The 5,922-nt window shown below is 35.1% G+C and overlaps 1 long non-coding RNA gene across 1 annotated transcript; it reads right to left on the minus strand.

Annotated features, from left to right (window-relative positions):
* Positions 1–872: 872 nt before the first annotated feature.
* Positions 873–3,270, minus strand: LOC120636531. The gene is made up of 4 exons (XR_005659382.1): positions 3,255–3,270; positions 2,357–2,442; positions 1,805–1,938; positions 873–965 (listed from the first exon to the last, which is right to left on the minus strand). It is a non-coding gene; the product is annotated as an uncharacterized LOC120636531 (long non-coding RNA).
* Positions 3,271–5,922: the final 2,652 nt, after the last annotated feature.

Raw genomic sequence — 5,922 nt, forward strand, 5'->3', positions numbered from 1 at the left:
TAAGAACCATTATCCGCGGAATATGTCCCGACATCATAAGCAGCGGTCGTACACCAAGGTTGCACTAGTCAATTTGTTATCCAAACGCGAGCCCAAGAATAATGGCCCAAAAAACAACCTTTCGAAACAGATGTGGCCCTGATTCCTATTTACTTGTATGATATCACAACATATATATTTCATGCGCATTAAGATTTCAATGCAATGAACGCCCAGAGTTGAAAACTGAGGAACTTCTTGTTAAAATATGCAAAAAAATTATGTCACTATTTGAAATCTTAACTCAATAATAACCGCTTAATAATAATCGCTTAATAATATTTATATTTTAAGTATAACGCGTGTATTATACTAAAAAACAATTACATGTAGAATTTATTAAAAAAAACTATAAGAACTAAATAGACAAATTTTAAACGTTTTTGGGAAAGCATAAAAGTAATTTATGCGTTCTCGAAAGATCTATTAAGCAAAGACCAACTGCCGCTTCCGGTCTGCGTCTTCAGTGGCGTTGACTTGATCTGTGACTACATTTAAAAAGGAAATCAAGTATTTTTATCGGAATACCTAAGAAGTTCTTAAGTAACACATAAAGTATTGTGTATCTTAAGATGTATAAAAAAAAATTTAAGTTACACAATAATAATAATAACAGTATACAAAAAGTTTCGTTATAAAAATTTGTTTCATTTTTATAACAAAACTTCAAACTCAGTCAATAAATAACTCTTCATAGTAAATAATTCTCTCATTGTAGTTTTAGGATTTCGAAGGAAATCGGATTATTGAGGGCCTTTTTTAAGTCCGGCAAGAACCGGGCTCTTAAATCGAAAAACTTAAAATCCAGATTTTTACACAAACCACCGGGTGCGTTAATTTATTAATATACACTGTAAGCACTTTTTTCAGCTTCCAGCTTTCCTTTTAAATCTTCAACGCCAACTTCTTTCTCCACCATCCAACACCTAGTTAAGAAAAATTCTTTATTATTTCTATGACAACTGTAAACTGTCTTAAACAATACAAATCTATCAATTTAAAATTTGAAAACCCCCGACTATCAATATAGTGTTATTGAATGTAGTGAATAATATATTATTCAATTTAAGCATATTAAGGCAATTGTTACAAAAAATATAATTCGCCATTTTATGGTAGCGGCCATCTTGGGTTTGAAATTTGTCATAGCAGGACTTCCCAACCTGCGCGCATTAGAAAGTATCTACCAATTTAAAAAAAATAAAATTAAAATATTTTTTGATAGTCCTTGTGCAGCAGTGTCATGGCTTGTACAATAGTTTGAAAAGCTCAGCCAGCCATTGCTGGGGTAGAATTATTTTTCTTAATTCTTTGATAACAAGGTATTATTTATGATGTTTTTATTCGTTTCATAATGAGGATGTTTTATTTTCTGCATTTATCTGCCTTACTAACAAGAACCTATTTATTTTGATTAACTAGGTTAGCGCGCGGTTCTAAGTTCTACAGTACAAACAAGTGTAAAATAATTTATGTCGGTCCCAAGTTTAATACCAAACAGCTTTATAAAGGAATGTTTTAACTGGCGTCGACGGGTAAAATCATATATCAATTATATTTTATGTAAAAAGCCATGTCTTAAAGAAAAATCAAGGCCTAGATATTATTAGTTGCACAAAATCGTATCGAGTTAAAATCCCTAAAAATACTTATGTTCAGGAGTGGGCTTCATGTGGTTGAGATGATGATGATGACGATGAAGATGGTTTGAACTAAACCAATTCAAAATTGATATTTTCCTCAAAATAAATTTTAAAGTTTGTACCTGTCTATTATTGTCCTTCTTAAATGGTGTTCAGGGGTGTCGCTTCTTGGCTGCCGGGATCAAATCTTCCTTACATGCTCCATTGTTCTAGTTACATCTTTTAACCCAACAGTAGTATTGTAGGAATTTTAGAACTGAAATAAAAACGATTAACCGTTTTAGAAGACAATAGAACACATTTTAAGAGGATGATATCAATGTTGGTTGTAATTTTTCGATGCTCTCCTTCATGTTGCCCGTCTCACAGGCGTTAATTTTCTCGGCAGAACATACTGTCATCTTTGATTTCTTTTATTATTTTCTTCAAATACGCACACTACCAGTACTTTGAATACTTGACGTGTAAAAACTCCTTATCATCAGCCTCATTATCTCCTCCTTTTATACTTTTACTACATAACTATCTATCGCGCAATTAATATCATCTTTCGCGGACAAATACACATCGATTATAACTTTATTATTTTTCGCCAAGGCAAACAGAGCAAAGATGTAAATAAGAACAATGTAGCCAAATTTTATAAATGTTTACTGAATCCTGCTTCTACGTACCCAGAGTACTGCCAAAAGCTGCTTAAAAGCTGCTGCTGCCAAATGCTGCTTGTTGAATGTGATGTGGTTTGCCCAGATTTTCCAATCTAAAACAAGACGATAGATTTCTGTTAGCTATTTTATCCAAATGCAAATTAAAATTTAAAATTTCTTTATTCATGTAGGCCTATCACGATAAATGTTTGTTGACATAATTGTAAAGGGATGGTGATAACTTCGTTCGCCAACTTAAACCTAAAGCTACGAGGGTTCCAAACGCGCCCACAACAAACTTAGCCGGGTTAACCTTTTAAGTTATTACCAAAGTAAACAATGGCCTATATTCGCCTCACTGTATAGTTATAAAAATTCTGCTTACCTGGTCTAAGTATGCATCACACAGCATATGTCGCATCTCATCTCATCTGTTTAAATACGGTGCCTGCTTTTCCCGCTTGTTTGTGCCATACCCTGAAAACATGAAATTGTATTTTCTTATATTGCGATACTTCAGGTAACTAAGCTATCATCATTTCTACAAATTCAAACAGTTTTTCTGAGAAGAGATCAAAATATTTCGTAGAAATTTTACTGAAGTAAAAAATGGCCTTTCTTCGCCTCACTGTATAGTTCTAAAAATTCTGCTTACCTGGTCTAAGTATGCATCACACAGCATATATCGCATCTCATCTCATCTGTTTAAATACGGTGCCTGCTTTTCCCGCTTGTTTGTGCCGTACCCTGAAAACGTGAAACAGTATTTTCTTATATTGCGATACTTCAGGTAACTAAGCTATCATTATTTCTACAAATTCAAACAGTTTTTCTGACAATAGAACAAAATATTTCGTAGAAATTTTACTGAAGTAAAAAATGGCCTATCTTCGCCTGACTGTATAGTTGTAAAAATTCTGCTTACCTGGTCTAAGTATGCATCACACAGCAAATGTCGCATCTCAGCTCATCTGTTTAAATACGGTGCCTGCTTTCCCGCTTGTTTGTGCCATACCCTGAAAACATGAAACAGTATTTTCTTACATCGCGATACTTAAGGTATCATATATATTTTTTTAGTCATGGTTTTTTGCAGAGGACGAAACTTCGAAAAAAATAATATGGAGAGCTATGATGACTGAGGATTACAGATAGGTAGGCGAGTGCTCGATCAAATGTCATTCGAAACGATTAGCATCCGATTAGCAATGAGCTTTTTAAACAGAATTTTAAAATAAATTTAAATATAAGTATTTGTCTATTAAAGTAGTGAGTTCTTCTTACCGGATAACTTTATCGCTGATCGCCTGTGTCGTCCGGCGTCGAATTTCACCATCGAGCCCAAGTTTTAGCCATATCCACAAGCGTGCGGACTTGCTCCGCGGACAGCACGAACATCGAGCCTCGGCCTCACCATCTGCATCTGCTGAAGAAGGAATTTCGATATTATCCACAAGATTTTTTCTCAATATGAATCAAAGATTAGAATTAAACACCTATGCAAAATTTTGAGTCTGTGGTCAAATTCGTTGAGGAGTTCCTCGTCGGATGCCAACCCAGAATGCAACAGCTATGTCATGAAGACATTTAGAATAAAATGTTAAAATTGAACGCATGTTCAATGTTTTTGTCTGTGCAATTAGCCGTTGACGAGTTCCTCGTCGGTAATCATCTTCACCTGCAACAGCCAGTCTTGGCGGCAAAAGTAACCGTCACAATTGAATGCGTTTGCGAAATTTCATGTCTCCGCTCTTAGTGCAGCTTCTAATAATAAATCAATTAGTTTATTAGTTGTCATACGTTATGCAGCTGTGTTATTAACACAAACGAACAAATAATATAATGGCTATTTGCTGGCGGCTTTGAAAGACCAATTTGTATATAATAATTGAAATTATAGTGTCGCGGTAAAATCACTACCAACCGACAATCTTTTTATCGTAATCAAAGTGAAAATGTAACTTTTTTTAATTACGGGGGTTTGGTTTAAGTTTAATTTATAACAGCTTCGTCCAGTACGCTGTGACAGACGGAGGAAAGAATCGATAATGATGAGTGGGCTCAGCGCATGAAGTAGTGATGGCTTTATGATGGCTCAGCCAAATATCAATTGGCCGCTTTAGATGCTGTAGATTGCCGTCCCAAGACACTTTTGGCTAAACTCCAAAATCTCGATCATAGTCGTATGGTAGCCAGTTTGTCGGTGTTTTTTAGGATATACTTCGAGAAGTGTACTCAGGAATTGTTCGATCTCGTTCCCCCTTCACCATTTTACAATGGCACCGTAAGACACCAGGCGTGTTTACACCCTTATATTGTTAGTATCCCAAAAATCTCACACAAAGCGATTTGCATTTTTTTTATACGCATAGCTGGGATTTGCAACGCCCAGCCGAGTTATGTGTTTCCTAAATCTTACAACTTGGGTATCTTTAATTCAAGAGTCAATATGTATCTTCTAGGCAAGCGCGTCCCGTCTTAGGCCACATCTGCAATTTCCATCAGGCGAGACAGTAGTCAAGCGCTACACCATAAGTAATAAAAAAAAAGTTAAAAAGAAATCGTATTTGAGAGTTATCATATTTAAAGTTGCAATTCAGTCCAGTTGAATTTTTTTTAATATACTTTATTGCATTTTTTTATTTGTTCCATAAAAATAATAAGTATAGGTACTAAAAATGTAATATATGGATAATAAAACGCTTTCACCTAAGGCGTGTACCTACATTTGTTATTTTATATTTGTTTTATGTATGGAAATTTATCGTCATCATATCAACCGATAGACGTCCACTTCTGGACAAAGGTCTTAGGTAGGTAGGGAGTTACAAATTCCACGGTTCTGTGCCGCTTGGATTCAGAGCCAATCTGTATAGTCGATTGTAAGATTAAATACGTGGAGGCCCGTGAAGGCAAAATGGTCAAGCATTATTAATTTTAAATATTGATCTTAGCTTTTTAGCAGCTATTTATGCATGTGCTATGTTCCTGAGTCTGCATATTGGAATTTTGCACAGTATTTTTCGTTTACGTATTCTGGATAACATAGAGAACCTAGGATAGATCCATGAGCTGCACCGACTGTAATTTCGGTTACATCCCTCGGCGCATTACCAACTTACATTTGGTTGTTCTTGCAATTTCAGCACCGCTTCATTATTAGGCTTTAGTAGTATGAATATCTTTAATTGGTAATTAAATTTAAAAAAACGCTGGTTGAAAATATAAATTGATAAATTAAAATATTAAAATAGTAGACTAGTTTTTTCATCATAACGTGACGCGTGAACTATATTGGCGTTAGTACCATTCAGTTAATACGTCAACCTATGATGAATAGACTACTAGTGGTTAGTATTTTTGACTATGGATACGTTTGAGTTGTACTGAATACGTTTACAGAAGGAGAGCGAGAAGCTAGTATTAGCTGTAACCGGGTGCGTGAAATCACCGGATTCTTATTAGGTGATCCCGAGTTTGATTCCATAGATGGCATAGGGAATTTATCATTTCTGAATCTTGTCCGGTGGGTCTACAATGAGTAAAAGTATTAATATGATTACCCTACCCTTACAGGTCAACCTGCTACCATC

Source organism: Pararge aegeria, chromosome Z, assembly GCF_905163445.1.
Source record: "Pararge aegeria chromosome Z, ilParAegt1.1, whole genome shotgun sequence".
NCBI lineage: Eukaryota > Metazoa > Arthropoda > Insecta > Lepidoptera > Nymphalidae > Pararge > Pararge aegeria.